This window comes from Herpailurus yagouaroundi, unplaced genomic scaffold (assembly GCF_014898765.1).
Source record: "Herpailurus yagouaroundi ecotype Mexico unplaced genomic scaffold, PumYag 141, whole genome shotgun sequence".
NCBI lineage: Eukaryota > Metazoa > Chordata > Mammalia > Carnivora > Felidae > Herpailurus > Herpailurus yagouaroundi.
The window spans coordinates 32,825,283-32,842,049 of record NW_024412396.1 but is presented as its reverse complement, the minus strand read 5'-3'; the positions used below and the strand labels follow the sequence as shown (position 1 = coordinate 32,842,049).

The window sequence follows — 16,767 nt, the reverse complement described above, 5'->3', positions numbered from 1 at the left end:
GGAATGGTGGCCCTTAAACTTTTGATCAGACAGAAGCAGCTATTCAGTCGGAGGAGTCAGGAAGCACCATCCCAAAGATCTTGGGGACCTGAAGACCTATTAGAATGTACCTCTTTCATTTTCAAATGGAAAAATTGAGTCCCAGAGTCATTTGCCAAAAGCCAATGGCTCTATTAGAGCTTTTCTAATGTAGTAGATAATTACTTCAAAATTCACTGTACTCACTTTCAAGTGTGAAGTCCAGGAAAAAGACAGAACACATCATGTGAAAGGATGCCAGAGGGGTTCCCAGGTGGCTCAGTTGGTTAAGCATCTGACTTTGGCTCAGGTCATGATCTCGGGGTTTGTGAGTTTGAGCCCCATGTTGGGCTCTGTGCTGACAGCTCAGAGCCTGGAGCCTGCTTCAGATTCTGTGTCTCCCTCTTTCTCTGCCCTCCCCTGCTCATACTATGCCCCCCTCTCTCTAAAATAAATAAACATTAAAAAAATTAGGATGCCAGAAAAGTTACTTAGTTTTCTTTTTTGAAGATATATGTCTCATCAGTGTGTGAAAACAATGCCATGGAAATATTCTATCATCAACTTTTAATTTACACTGCAGGTCATTTACTGAGAGTTTATATGAATTAGTGTCGGAAGGTATTCTGAACCCATCGTGTATGATCTTTCCCTAATCCTTGTCTGTGTGGGAAGTTGACATCTGGGCTGCTGTTTTATCAAGAGTGGTGTTGGCTTTGTGCTGGCCCAGATGACCCTTGCCTGCTTCCACTTGCACCAGAGGCACAGGGTGGGGGGCTAGACAGTGCACTGATGTGATCTGCTGGCCCCAAAGAGCCTTACTTGGCATTTGTCTTCTTATCAGGATGGGTTATCTCCCCGTCATTCAAAACTGTCAACTGAGGACCCCAGCATCAGCCTTGGGATCATCGGATGAGCTTGAAAGAAATTCAGAATCACATCTCACTCCAGAACTACTGAATCAGAACCTGAATTTTAACAAGGTCTCTGAGTGACTCATGAGAACATTCAAGTTTGAGAATCATTGGGCTAATTGTTTAAGAGTTACAGTGTTGGGGCGCCTGGGTGGCTTGGTCAGTTGAGGGTCCGGCTTCGGCTCAGGTCACGATCTCGCAGTCTGTGATTTCAAGCCCCGTGTCGGGCTCTGTGCTGACAGCTCGGAGCCTGGAGCCTTCTTCGGATTCTGTGTCCCCCCTCTCTCTCTGCCCCTCCTCCACTCATGCTCTGTCTTTCTCTGTCTCAGAAATAAATATTAAAAAAAAAAAAAAGAGTCACAGTGCATCTGTTTGCCCTCCTCTCTCTCCATTGCTCAAACAACACGTGCATATGCAAGCATGCAAACACATACACAATTCAGGTTTAAAATTAAAGAGAAGATACATAGGTCAATCATAGATTCCTAGTATTTAATTGCTGGATGCAAGGGTAGCCAGTAAAGGTCTTAAATAAGCACATCTTGTACAGATTTAAGAGTTTTCAGGCATAGTTGGTTATGTGGGAGGTGGTTATGGATCTATGTGTTTGCATTAGGTTGGAACTATGGTATTACTGCATTACTTTTTCAGCATTACTTTTTCCTGTTTGTTTTGTGGTCGTGCCTTAATAGTCATTAAACCAAAGTTGTAAAGACAGTTGCAAGTACCAGTGCATAGTATTGTCTACAAGAGGATGGTTTATTGGCAACACAGTTCAGACATTCTTTAATTCAAGGAGCCTTTGACTAGCACAGACTACTTAATAGTTTTTCCAGAACCATATTTCTCCTAATATAAGTTAAATTTCCTCCTACCATGCAAAGACGGACTCTCAGCCAGTCACCCAGTTATATTTATCTAATTCTTTTTTAAAAATGACTATATAAACTAGTTATAAAATAGAAAACATAATGTGTCAAATGGCCACCCCAGATTGTCCTCAATCAGAGGTGATCCACTATAGGGTTGTCCCCTGGGGAAAAGTCTGAAAGGACGGCACGCATGGGTCTGTGAGCAATATGTAGACTCATCTTATTTTTGTTTGTTAATAGTTGCTCATCACTGACACAATGGACAGGAGAACATCTGCCTCATGATGTGTTTATAATACTGACAAGAGCTCAATAAATCAAATATAAAGTCTAAAACTGATAAAAATAATTTAAAAATCTAATGTAAACAATGTAAACATTTAAAAATGTTTTAAACACATGACAAAATATTTATAAACAATTCATATCGCTACTAGTTAGCTTGTTTTAATTTTTGCTGCATGAATAAATTATATCCCCCAATCTATCAAAGTCTCCTTCTGTTTACACTGGGGTTCTCAATCTTGGCTGCATATTAAAATCACCTGGGAACTTTAAAAACTTTCCCCAAGCCCAGGGCAAATCCAAGAGATTATATCAGGATCTTTCTCTAGGGGTGGGACCTCTACATCAGTGTTTTCACCTTCATTTGGATGTAGGGAGAGGTTTGGTTGGTCAACAGGTGTAATCTATTAACTAAGGGAGACAGACATTCATTCAAGATAAAAGGACACCAGATGTTTACCAGGCATTCCATTCCAAGAGCCATTAATTTCCATCTGAAACACATTTGCTTCCTCTGTTATTTCATGTCTCTTTTACCAAAGTCACCAAGAGGATTTAGTGCTCTCAAAATAGAGGGGCCCTCTTCTGAAAAGGGCTCTTCTGAAAAGTTAAACCTGAGTGAAATGAATAGTTCCTTGTCCTCTGCATAGAACTTGCATTTGGCTCATTGTACTACACAAAGGTTTTTAAATAACCAGGTGATATCTTCAGCTGGTGCTTTGTAGCCATTAGTCTTCCCCAATGACCAGCCTGATGCAGGCAGTTCTCCCATTTGCCCTTGAGCTCAGAGACTTCGTTCCTGATCTGTCAGCACAGGAAATTGCTTGCAGGTATCTTCTTTCATGCAGGAGGCAGGGAAAACAAAGAGGCCATAATGCTCTGCATTTTGAGAATGTGTTCAGTTGGGACTGGAAAATTTTCCCCCGAAGCAAAGCCGTTCCACCTCTGGTGAACCAGGACCCCCCGTGTTAAGGACCACAGACAGCATTCGATTTTCAGAATGTTTCTGTGCAGAATTGAAAGTGAGCAACGATTTTAGTAAAATTAATAAAAAGCACATGTGACATAGCTTCTAACAAAATCATTCAAATTTCTAGTCACCGACTTTAGTTTTCTCAGTTGTATAACAGACTACACTTCAAAATATCATTTTTCTTGATATCCCTATTCTGCACTAATTGTTTAAAACTAGACTCTTAATGTTGGGTGTTTAGTATCACTAAATCACCATGAGCTGAACCATAGTGAAGAGAACAGAAAGATGAGGCTTTGGCTAATCAAGGTCTCTTTAATTCAGTAGCCATTTGCCGACAAACTCAAGTATGTACGAGGCATGTGTGTGAAATGAAATGGTTTCTCCTTCAGCTGCATCAATTCCCTGTCATGCTCAGAAGGGTGATGCCAAGCTGATGAACAAACCTCTTCACTTCATGGTTTTTGTTTTCTTGGATTACTCAAAATCTTCACTTCCCTGAAACCCATTCTGCTATAGTCTTCAAAGACTCCAAGGAATATCTATCTGTTCCTTTATGTAGTCTACCTATTTCCTGAAAAATTGTTAATGTTTATTTATTTTTGAGACAGAGACAGAGCATGAATGGCTGGAGGGTCAGAGAGAGAGAGAGAGAGACAGAATCCTTAGCAGGCTCCAGGCTGTGAGCTGTCAGCACAGAACCGATGCAGAGCTTGAAGAACCAATGAACCGTGCGATCATGACTTGAACAGAATTTGAATGCTTAATTGACTGAGCCACCCAGGTGCCCCTAAGTAGTCTACCTATTGCTCAAATATCTATGCATGACATCCTTCTTGACTTTTCCTCAGGGAAAAATCCAGTTTTTTTCCTTCTCTCCTTTGTATTGCTCCTTGGTTCTTATTTTCTATTCTCCAGCTTCAAATATACAAACTCTCTCTTTGGCATTACAGCTATTTCAAAGAGGACATATTTTCAAATTTGTAAAATTTCCAAAGGAATATAATTTTCAAATATGTATTTAAAAATGTGGTGGCTAGCTTTCTGAGAACCTGTCATAATGTTCTTACTACAGTCTTCACACAAAATATATGAGAGCAAAACAAAATATTCCTTGTCATTCCTCGTTTCAGAAAAGATCCCTTAATATAGTTCGTAACAGTTTATGGAGTGCTGTCAGAAATCCTAAGTGTAAAATACGATACAACCAGGGGTTTCTGGAGAGACAAAATATGAAGCACTTAAAGTATATATATCCAAAAAAAGTATATATATCTATATATTATATAAGTTTAAATATTTATAAAATATATTAAGTAATATATAGAAAATATAAAATACATCTTGTTAAATATATAATATGTAATGTTAATATGTATAGTAAATTTAAAGGGTTGAGATAGCAACATAAGTTTTGATAGGCTTTCCAGGAGAGAGCAAGAGAATAGGAGACAGGAAAAGAGGGAAAATCTTAGACTGGGTTTGGGGTGGGTGTCCTCGTGCACGGGGAAGTCTTCTTTAGCTCATCTGCTCTTCAGGGGAAGCATCCTTATAATAATGCTTATGTTAATAATAAGAGCCAGTATTTATTGAGTGTCTGTGCCCCCCAGTTTTGACATAAAATAGTTGTTTGTGTACTGTTTACATAAATGTTCACATTATACACACACACACACACACACACACACACACGCCTTTTTAGGTATTTAGGATGGTGAGGAATGTGCAGATGTGGAAGTGGGAGGGTAGGAGATAGCTAGGCAAACAAATAAATGAACAAAGCTGTGATAGAAGCTATAAGAGGCACTGAGTGTGGCCATGCATTTCCTCTTAACTGGCAACATGTTCTTGAATTTTTAGATAGAAATAGAACTCAGTGGGGGGGACTTTTCATTGATGTCTCAGAACCTGAAGTAGAATGGGATGTGGTTTTCATCTCTGTGGTATTAACTTTGGTCAAAAGATGGCAGCAAAGCTCAGCTAGTTCTTCACAAGTCACTTCTCAACCACTAGGGGAGGAGAGCATGGCTTGTTCAGATCTTCGAAAGGTTAATGGGTAAGTGGGAGAAAGATTATCTTGGCAGTTACACATGGACTTCGTTTTCTGATCGTGTTATCACAATATTTATTAAATATTAAAAATATCACAAGTTCAATATCAGCCAAGTTACAATATTAAAATCACATTTATTCATTCATTTGTTAATTTACAAATGTAAATATCCATTAATTTCCCAAATGTTTGAGAACCTGATGGGAGCTGGCTCTGTACTGAGGGCTGATGATACCTGCCAGCAAAAACAGAGGTTCTAGCTCTTACTGAACACACTCAGTATGCGACAGAAATGAATTTATAATTATTCATAGGAATATGATTGCCATAGGATATGAGCCCCACAGGAGGGGAGATTTTTGTCTGTCTAATTCTCTGGTGCATCATAAGTGCCTAGAACAGTCCCTGGCACAACGTAGGTCATCAGTAAGGAGTTGCTGACTGAATGAAGGAGTGTAATTACAAATTTGAGATGCGTGTGTCCAGAACATAATTCTATGTGAGTGTCTAGCGAAGAAATACAACCTGGGTTTGAGGAAATGATATTGGACACAAGGCCAGAAGGATAAGTAGGCGGTAGCCAGGTGGCTGTGCATATGCATGTGTATTGGGGGTGAGGCGGTCTCAGGTACAGAGAAGACCATAAGCAAAGGCCCTGTGACAGTAGTGGCTTTTGGGGGAAGGGAGGAAGGCTTTTGGGGGAAGGCTTTTGCCTCAAGGAGAGGCATGAACAACATGGCTTAATGAAAGGAACTAAAAGACAGCCAATGTGGCCACAGCACGGAGTAAGGGGTGGTCCAGGGATGCATGGTAGATCAGATGAGCGGTTTGAAGAGCCTCTGGTGTAAAGAATGAGGAAGAGAAGTACAGGAATAGATTTCAGGGGGAACTGTTGACTATTTATCACAGGTCCACATGAGAGATGAGGGGAGCTTAGACTGGGGAGGTGCTGATGGAGTGGAAGGAAGCTGTCAAGACCACCAGATAGTCAGCAGGCAAAACCACTAGGACTTGGTAGTGCATAGGTTCTAGAGGGTGAAGGAGACGAGGTTCCAAGCATGACTTCTGGATTCCTGACTTGTGCAGCAGGGAGGTGGGGTAGACAGGAAGTCTTGCAGGAAACCCAGTTTGGGGGAAAAGAGAAGATCAGGGGCTCTGTCCAGGATGGGTTGGGAATTTGAGACATCCTAACAGAAATATTAAACGCAGGGTTGGATTTAAGGGTCGGAGCTTGGAGAGGTCTGGGGTAGAAATGGATTTGGGAGTTATTGGCCTGTAGATGACATTTGAAGGAGACGGCATGGTTGAACCCTCCTAGGGAGAGAGAGCAGGAAAAGAAATGGGGCCTAAGACTAGCCTGGAGAGGTTCCCACAGTCAGTGGTCAGGGAGAGAAGGATGGACCTGCACGCAAGACAGAAGGAGTGGCCAAAAGAGTCAGGAGGAAAATCAGAAAAGAGTGTTGTGTGCACAATGGACAGAGTTCTCCAGAAGCAGGAAGATCCTCCCTGTGTCCTGAGAAAGACAGGTCAACATGTCCCTCCCTTCAGTAAGCTCACTCGTTCACTTGTTTATCCATTACTCCTTCTAGGCCTTGACTCCTGATAGAGCCAGACCCAGGATACAGTCACGGTAGAGCCACCAGAACCCCACAGCAGGGCAAACAGGACTAGGGAATAACGGCATGGACAGAAATACCAGTTAATTAGTGAAAGAAGTGAACTTACAGATACACAGAAAAGGAAAGACCCCTGGACTAAGGGTCAGGAGACTTGAGATCCAGTCTGAGTTGACCACTGACTGCTTTGCCAGTTCTGGGGTCTCCCTCACCAGGTTTGATTTCGGGGTGAGTATCATTAAATTTCAGGGGAGAGGACAGAGGGTGGGGTGGTAGGTGGAGAAAGAGGAGGGAAAGGAAAAATAATGGTCTGCATACCTTGTGGGATTTGCTTGCAGATCTTATGAAATCAGGTGTGTGTGCTCTGGAAAACATATCATCAGATATGTTTCTATATGGCATTAGGATTTTTTATTAGTCTTATAAAATACGGGGCGACTGGGTGGCTCAGTCGGTTAAGCGTCCGACTTCGGCTCAGGTCGCGATCTCGCGGTCCGTGAGTTCGAGCCCCGCGTCGGGCTCTGTGCTGACAGCTCAGAGCCTGGAGCCTGTTTCAGATTCTGTGTCTCCCTCTCTCTGACCCTCCCCCGTTCATGCTCTGTCTCTCTCTGTCTCAAAAATAAATAAACATTAAAAAAATTAAAAAAAAATAGAACCATGTAATTTCTAAATCTGAAGCGTTTCCAGGCGTTTATTCCTAAAAACCTGTGTGGATGCCATTGATTCCTTTCTAGCCTGCTGCCAGCAACGTATTCTTTTCTAACTAAAAATTTAAAAAAACAAAATAAAAGAAAGAAAGCCTCTAAAATCTACTACTGATGCAAGGAAAAAGATAAATGTAGAATTTTAACAAGACAGATTCAGGGCCGTTCACGCTAATGGATTTCAGGCCAAACAGTGAAAACAAAAGGATTACCACTAAATCCTCAAATCTGCTTTGAAAGCTGAGGAGAAGGGAGAGGGCTCATCCAACCATTACCTGGCAACCCCTGCCTATGTGTGGTGGCTATTTGGTGACCTCTCTTCGGGAGGGCCATCTGGTGCCTGGCTTTTTAATCAGCCTCCTTCGGAGGGGTGGTCCCGTGCCAGTGATGGTGTGGCAAAGCCTTTTCTTATTTCAAGCAAATTATCTCTAGAGCAATGCCACATTGGCCAAAGTAATCGCTGCCTTGGAACAAGAACCCAGCTCTGGCACCTTCTGTCATAAACCCCTGTGTTTGAACTGTGCTGATAGGATTCAAGCTTTCCTTTTCTAAAGATAATGTTGACTTGAGAGGGTAGACGTCTCATTCATTTCCTTAAATCCTGCCTTAAAAGTACCTACCGTCCAAAAGATGCTGTACCATAGATAAAGCTTCAGCTTCAGGCCTTTTCAATGGAGAAGCCTCTTCTCAGACTCTGTACCTTGTTTTGCCTTAGTAATTTGGTATTCTTTTCTTTAAAAAAAAAAAAAAAAAAAGTTTATTTTATTTATTTTTGAGAGAGAGGAGGGGAGGGGCAGAGAGAGAAAGAAAAAATCCCAAGCAGGCTCCATACTGTCAGCACAGAGCCAGACATGGGGCTCAAACCCACGAACCTGTGAGATCATGACCTGATCTGATATCAACAGTCAGATGCTTAACTGACTGAGCCACTCAGGCACCCATCTATTTCTTTTTTTTTTTTTTTCCAATATATGAAGTTTATTGTCAAATTGGTTTCCATACAACACCCAGTGCTCATCCAAAAAGGTGCCCTCCTCAATACCCATCACCCACCCTCCCCTCCCTCCCACCCCCCATCAACCCTCAGTTTGTTCTCAGTTTTTAAGAGTCTCTTATGCTTTGGCTCTCTTCCACTCTAACCTCTTTTTTTTTTTTCTTCCCCTCCCCCATGGGCCATCTATTTCTTAAAGAGCCAGTTCCCCAAAACCTGCTCCTCCCCTGCTCTCAACTAGCAAGAATATGCTAGACTTGCAAATTACCAAGACAGTAATGGGGTAAGCTTTGATGACTTCGATCCACTTTCATGGCACATTTCACTCCAGACTTTTAAGGTATATTTATATAACCAGGTTTCTCAAATTCTCTAGGATTCTGGGATCATTCCCTCTGTAAAAAAAAAAAAAATTTTTTTAACTTTTACTCATTTTTTTTGAGACACAGAGAGAGACAGTGTGAGCAGGGGAAGGACAGAGAGAGAGGGAGACACAGAATCCGAAGCAGTCTCCAGGTTTTGAGCTGTCAGCACACAGCCTGACATGGGGACTCAAACTCACAAACTGGGGGATAATGCCCTGAGCCAAAGTTGGATGCTAAACCAACTGAGCCACCCAGAAACCCCATTCCCTCTTGTGTCAGAAAAATGTATTGAGCCTCTTTTTCAAATAAATGTAGGGAATCCAGCATGCTTCCCCCATTTCTAAAGTTTCTTGGGAGCTGGGTAGAGAGGAGGAGAGGGGTGACTTTTTCCTCTTACCTCTCAGGCTGAATTCCTCCTCCTGGCCATCTCTGCTTCTGTGGCTGTGGTCTTCTCTTCTCGTTACTTCTCACATATCAGCTCAGCCCCACCTCCTTCAGTCCCCCAAACGCTCCTTACACAAGACCATTGCTGAAGGTAACAGATTTCTACTGAAAGCCTGAGGGGACTGAGGGCCATTCTAGAAGAGCTGGAAAAAATTGTAAGTCAAATACGGGACACAATTTTTCTTCAAGATGTTCTCTTTTTGGAAGGTTCTGCCTTTGCGGTATCAGGACCTGTTCTCTCATGGAATCTGACCTCTCTTCCTCTAACTTCCCCAAGGTCCCTCAGGGGCCACACACTTTCTCCCTCTAGAGAAGCTACAAGGAAACTCTTGTACTTTATTATACAGACCAACTTCTCTCTCTTCATTTTAATCTTCTCCTCTGGTTCAGGCCCCGGGAGCTTTGCCTTTCACAACCAGAAAACCATTCAATGATGCATCTCATCATGAGCCTCTAAGACAGAAGGAGTTTTGACTGTTCTTCCTGCTTTAAATATGAAAAGTTCCTTTCCATTAGATTCAAAGCTACGTTGACCAGGCTACAGTTTTTGAGAGTATACAGCAGAGCTCACACCTTTTTGGGTTTGCGTTAGTGAGTCTTAGCAAACTGGCCCTCACATTCTGGGTAATTTAGTAAAGTAACTCTGGACAGAAGGGTCTTTGCACTGTGTTTTCCCATGCATCTCCCCTCTCCTGCCCGCACAACCATCTTTCCCTCTGAAAGTGAATTTAGAATGTCTCAATTCAATACTTGGGCAAATTGTTGGCAATTTTAAACCCACCTGGACTTTGGACATCTTGAAAAACAAGCAACGTTGATGTTTCATGGAAACTGACTTTTTGGTCTCTGATGTTTACTGAAAACTGGGGCTTCTAACCAGCATCACCAGTTGACCATTAGTTAGTTACTTGCCTTCTTACACTTTGGGAAGCAGATCAATGTCAAAGTATAGTTTTCACAAGGTCAAAAACATGACCATTTTATGAAATAAAATGAGCACACACTAAAGATTTTCTTTTCTCATTAACGAAGGACCAAAACTGGTTCAAAGGAATATAGGAGAATTAAATGTATTTGTAGTCACTGAAAGAAACCACATTGGAATAAGTGAGTAAGTTACACACAAATTTGGTTAGTGTATACAGGGCAATAAAACTTAGACCTTTGGTTGTAATCTGTTTTTACCAAGCAGATATAATTTCGTTGTGGGCAGAAATCCATTTGCATTGCTACCAGACTAGAATCATTTGCATTGCTTAAGTTTACTATGAGTTAACACATATAAATTAATAGTAAATAGTAAGTCAAACAAAGGGCAGAGCACATCTCTGGAGAATTAGGTAATCGTCAGTTGGGCCCATTGGACACATTCCAGTGTGACACAGAAAGGGTCATTCTTTTTCCTGTTTTCAAGTTTTGGATATGTTTTGTCCTTAACATTAGAAATCACCTGTATTTTCTTCTCACCTTCTCTAGGTATACCACTCATTTAAAAAGTCTTTGCTCAACAATGGTTTCCGTGATAAAGCCAATTATTTTAGAGAACAATGTATATACTTCACACAGTTCTAACATTTAAGCCCTCCCTGACTCCCCAGGATGCCCTCTCATTTAGAATACTCTATGAATGGCTTAGGTACATTTACCTTATCCCCTAGAACAAGATATTTATACACATGCAGAAAGCTGGAGAGCACTGGCCATGGTTTCTGCCATAAGACACGTAGCATGACCAGACACTGGGCTAGAGGCATCATAATTATGTTTTCATTCAAGATACAAAGATATAGTAACTTATTTCCTCTCCATTAATTTTGACATATGAAACCAAAGGTACAAAATCTTAAGAAGAGTTGAAACAGGGGCGCCTGGGTGGCTCAGTCGGTTAAGCATCGGACTTTGGCTGACATCACGATCTCGCAGTTGTGAGTTTGAGCCCCACATCAGGCTCGCAGTTAGAGAGTTTGAGCCCTGCATCAGGCTCTCTGCTGTCAGCACGCAGCCTGCTTTGGATCCTCTGTCTGCCTTTCTCTCTGCCCCCTTCCCTGCTTGCGCGCACGCTCTCTCTCTCTCTCTCTCAAAAATAAGATAAAAAAATAAAATCAAAGAGTTGAAACGACAGATTCTTCTAGGGATGATTTAAATATATTAAAGGGAAGAAAGTATAAAACACATTGATCTTCTGACTGCTTATCTTGACATAGTCAGTGGGTCACCACAGAGCAAATGTTCAGTCCTGAAACAGGGAGGGACTTCTGTAGTTTGCCGGGTTTGTGGTGCTCAATGCAGTGACTACAGGTGCTTCCCGCCCACCTCAGGGGACACCACCCTGTGATAGGGGAAGGTGACTTGTTAGCACTGCAGGAGGGAGCTTATTCTGAGATAAGGTAACATAGGCAAGAGTTAGCTGGGCTTTGGAAACATTCGTGTAACAAATAGCTTAAATGTCCATCTGCCTCATCCCAGCCTCTGTGCAAAAGTTCCAAATTCCAGCCCTAATCCTACAGAATTCCCACCGCTCTCCTTTGGCTGAACTATTGGGAAAATTCTTTCTGCAGCTGTTTGGGAAGCCGGTTGCAGTCAGGGCAGAGCAGCAGTGACCACATTGAGCTCCTGCACGTCCAAAACATATTATCTACAATCACTGAAGGTCAGTAGAGTGAGAACAATTTGAAATCTACTGATAATCCCTAAACATAAGTATTGATTGGGCTGTTACAAGGCCTCTGTTGCAAGAGGACCATGCATGAGGCCAATAATCAGCAGTATTTATAAAGTTAAATTTATCTTCCCTTTATTTCCCTTGCTAATTCTTGTTGAGAAACAGCATGACAAAAAACAGCCAAAGGGTGACGGGGAAGTATCTCTGAGTGTTTCAAAATCACACGTGTCTATTTATACAATTTGGATTGCGCTCGCATCATACAGGAAACACTGCTTTTTCTTTTGTTTTGTTTTTTTACATTTTTAAAAATTGTGGCAAAATATACACTACATAAGAGCGACCATCTTAACCATTTTTAGGTATATAATTCAGTGGCATTAAGTACATTCACCATGATGTACAACCATCATCACTATCCATTTCTGGAATGTTTTCATCATCCCAAACAGAAATGCTGTACCCATCGAACAGTCTCTCCTCATTCCTCCCTCCAAAAGTCCCTAGCAACAACCATCCTATTTTCTGTCATGAATTTACTATTCCAGGTCCCTCATGTAAGTGGAAGAATACAATAATTGTTCTTTGGTATCTGGCATATTTCATTGAGCCTAAGGTTTTCAAGTTTCAACACTGCTTTTTTTTTTTAATGTTTATTTTTGAGAGGAAGAGAGACAGAGTGGAGGAGGGGCATAGAGAGGGAGACACAGAATCTGAAGCAGGTTCCAGGCTCTGAGCTATCAGCACAGAGCCCAACGCGGGGCTCAAACCCACAAACCGCGAGATCATGACCTGAGCCGAACTCACAGGCTTAAACAGACCAAGCTACTCAGGCATCCCAACACTGCTTTGCTTTTAACAAAGTTACTTTGAATACTTCGTTTGTCTCTTATAGAGAGAATAATTTAGTAGTATCTTGTAATATGATTTAATATGTCTCAAACTCAAAATCCCCATTTTTGCCTTATAAAACAGCTGGCAGTGGGTCACTGATTACTTTAAAAAAAATTTTTTTTAACATTTATTTATTTGAGAGAGAGAGAGAGACAGAGCACGAGTGGGGAGGGGCAGAGAGAGAGACACAGAATCCGAAGCAGGTTCCAGGCTCCCAGCTGTCAGCACAGAGCCCGACGCAGGGGTTCGAACCCATGAACTGTGAGATCATGACCTGAGCCAAGGTGGGATGCTTAACCCACTGAGCCAACCAGGTGCCCCTGTAATTACTTTTTTTTTTTTTTTAAGCTAGGTATTGGCTCTGTAAAATATGAACAGCAAAGAGAGAACAGGAAGAATCTTCCCTATGTGACTAATTGTGGCTGCAAGTTTGACTTGAAATTCAGTACTGAAATGAAACCTGCTTGTTGTACCTAGACTAGAAAAAAAAAAATCAACAACAGTATGTTCTGTGCATTGCTTTTCTTGTGAGCTGTGGAGAGATGGGACCACGATGGATGCCACTTGTTAGAGGACAATGGCATGCAGTCGCTGTCCAGCACACCCAGCAGAAATACTCGTAGGCATACGAAAAATACACCCAGATGGTATTCTCCATTTTTCAAGCTAAAAATGCCAATTGTCTCTCTAGTCTGTGCCCAGAATGCTGCCTTTTCTAGACAGAGGCTCAAGCATTGATTTCCATGCCCAGTGAAACAGGGTGCTTATTAACCAGACAATCAGAGCTTCTTTCATCCCAGCTCCTTGCTCATCATGCAGGGCCTTCAATACCGGATCGAGATGCAGGAAGGAATGGGGCGAGAGAACAACATAATGGGAAAATAAGATCGACTGTGATCATGGAGGAACCACCAACCTAGTTCTTCCCAGCTGTAGTCCAATTACAATCAGTAGCTCCCAGATGTACAGCAAAGCAACTGTCCCCAAAAGTAAATTCTTCTTTAGGATAAGCTGCTCGTGAGCAGTTCCCGTTGGAGCCAAACTCATGCCATCAAATGAAAGCCTCAAATTATGTAAAGCTTAAAACACAAACACACGCAAATACACATTCAAGACCAAAATGAGATACAGTGAAGAGAATAAATTAGCACCAGCTGCAGCCCAATTAAGCAAAGGCTTCCACAAGGGAAAGCTTACTTACAATTTACCTAAACAAACCCTCTTCCTTTTTGTTGCAATTTGCTGCTTATTAATTTTTCTTATTAAAATGACTACAAAGAGTAACCAAGAGCATCGTTATCACATCGGGGAAAAAAAAAAAAAACTCAACCATTTCTTCCAACCAAGAGAATGCTTTGGAGGGGTATTTTTGGCCAAATATTTGTGTTTGTAACATTTAAAAAATATTTAAAATTAGAAAAACTTGAAGTTGCACATGCACACAGTTAAGAAAGTCAACGCTCATGATAAACACAGCAATTTCCAGCTCCCTCCTTCCTTGTCTCCTCAGAGCCCACACGTTTCAAATCTTTCAGCTATTTCTTCTGGTATTTATCTCTGTATTTCTAGATAATGTGCCTCCGTTATAATTTCTGGGTTTATGAATTTTTATTTTATCTGTTGACTTTCTACATGATGAAGATTTTGTCACCTTTCATATGAGTCCTAACACTTCTAACCTCCCTTTCATCCCCCAAATTCCCAATATAATTATACTGAGGGGCAGAGGGAGAAGAGGGTAAAAAAAGTCTGAGGGAATGCGGTGCCTGGGTGGCTCAGTGGGTTAAGCGTCCAATTTCCGCTCAGGTCATGATCTCACAGTTCTTAAATTCAAGCCCCATGAGCCCTGTGCTGACAGTGCGGAGCCTGCTTGGGATTCTCTCTACCCCTCTCCCACTCACTCTCTCTCAAAATAAATAAATAAACTTCAAAAAAAAAAAAAGTCTGAGGTCTTGTTCTATTGCATGTTGTGAAATGTATATGGAAAGACAAAGAAGAATAAAGTAAAAGCAACCTCTTATACAGGGCTTGCTTTGGCCAGCACCTTACCTATAAGAATTCACTGAACCCTCATAGCGATCCTACAAAGTATGTACTGGGAGTATCCCCATTTTAAAGATGAGAAAACTAAAGCACAGGTAGTATAAGTAACTAGGAGTCATCCACTGTCTCTACACTAGATCCAGGATCACAGATGTGGCAGCTCTTTGAAAGATTAGAAGCAAAGGAGATAATGATAATGTCGATGTTACCTGGCCAATACCAGACACACACATACAGCTGGGAACCAGAGCAAGAAGGACGTACAAAAGTTAACCCAGGCTTGGTGGGGGAATGATGTTTACACAGTTTGGAGGAGGGTCCCTCTTTAAGTAAAAGAGTATGAATTTGGGCACCAAACTGCATATTTATTTACAGTAAAGAAAAGAAATCAAAATGAATTAAAAATCTAAAGGGGTGACAAATACCACAAACATTACAACATGCAGAAAAACAACATCACATATTCATTAACAGTCTGATATTCCTCTCTAGTCCTTTCCCTACCCCCATTTCAGCTGCATGCTCTTTGATTGCCTTTTCGTATACCAACAATGTTGCAATATCATTTGCTAAAGAGTCCAGAAAGTGAATTCATTCTTTCCTCTACCATGATTGATTAAAAATGTGTTTTTAATACTAATGGTTTAGTACTTTATTTTAGTTTTATGACTCATTGTTGGAAATACCATGTGAATCTTAGGATATTGTCCAATTTGAGAAAATCTCTAGTATATACATTTTTCATAATGGGCTGACAATTTCAGGGCATTTCCAGTGTCATTGCATTGTGACTGTCTTCCCTCCTCTTTGAATTGATGACATTCATAAATGAATGGCCAGAAAGGGACCCAGAGTATGGAGCCTTCCAGCTTGCCGCCTGTGCGGGTGTAGACCCCAAGGCCTTAAGCTCCTGACCTCTACCACCCAGGCTGCTTCAGCTCTCACCTCACAGCTTGGATGTTGCCACTCAGTTCCAGGTGACAGAGTCTGTTGTTTTTCCAGGAAGCTGACATCCTGCCCCCAAGAGCAGTTCAAATTTCATCTCCTAGGTTGAAGACTGAAGGATATTGACACAATGGCCCTGTGATCCAGGCCAACGCTGGCAGCCCAGGGAAGCAGCATCAGAGGGGCAGGAGGCTCAGGCTGCCTCTGGAGTCAAAGCCATGACTTATCCTAGGAAGGAGGCCAGAGCTTGATGGGCAAAGACTGAGCCAAATGCAGTAATGAAAAGACTAGCTAGGCTATGCATGAGTGGAAAGCTAAGTACGCATTTCATCCCTCAAACCAAACGCCTGAGACATCCCACCAAAATAAAGTCATACATCTTCATTTGAACAATTTTCATTATAAAGCCATGGGAAGAGCGGAAGTCAGGTAGCTGACTGGAATAACAGGAGAGCAGAGTTTTGCTGGCTGTTCTCGGCCACAGAGACAACCTTTTCATCCCCAGCCTACAATTCCTCACTATACATGGGAAAGCTGGAAGGGATCACCAGCTTGGTCCCTTCCAGGACCCAGGACTAGCCAGACACGAGTGGGAATTGGAATCCCTACTCCTCATATCCCAAACCAAACAAAACAAAACAAGCAGCCAGCTGTGTGGAAACCCAGTTCTGGTCACATTTCTTAGGTTCAACTCAGAGCGGCAGGGGTCATGCTCCAGCCTGGGAATTGAAATGGAAATCCAAAAGAGGGCACCATAAACCATTCTATAAGAAAAGAAGAGTTTCCACTGTCATCCCAAAGTTTTAGAAAGTGTGCAAATTCATGAAAACTTGGTGCCTGAAGAGTTAAATAGAAAAGAGAGGGTCTGAAAAGATCTACAAGCACCTTCTTCTAGCTGGAAGCTTGCAGAATGCATCCCCACTGATGGAGGAAAAAAGGAATACCATTTCCTGAATAGAGCATCCAATTGCTTTTCTGCACCTCCCCT

At 41.8% G+C, this 16,767-nt stretch overlaps 1 long non-coding RNA gene across 1 annotated transcript; it reads right to left on the bottom strand.

Moving 5' to 3' along the window:
- Positions 1 to 1,403: 1,403 nt before the first annotated feature.
- On the bottom strand, positions 1,404 to 16,752 carry LOC121031810 (uncharacterized). Its single transcript, XR_005790898.1, has 2 exons — positions 15,780 to 16,752; positions 1,404 to 3,095 (listed from the first exon to the last, which is right to left on the bottom strand). It is a non-coding gene; the product is annotated as an uncharacterized LOC121031810 (long non-coding RNA).
- Positions 16,753 to 16,767: the final 15 nt, after the last annotated feature.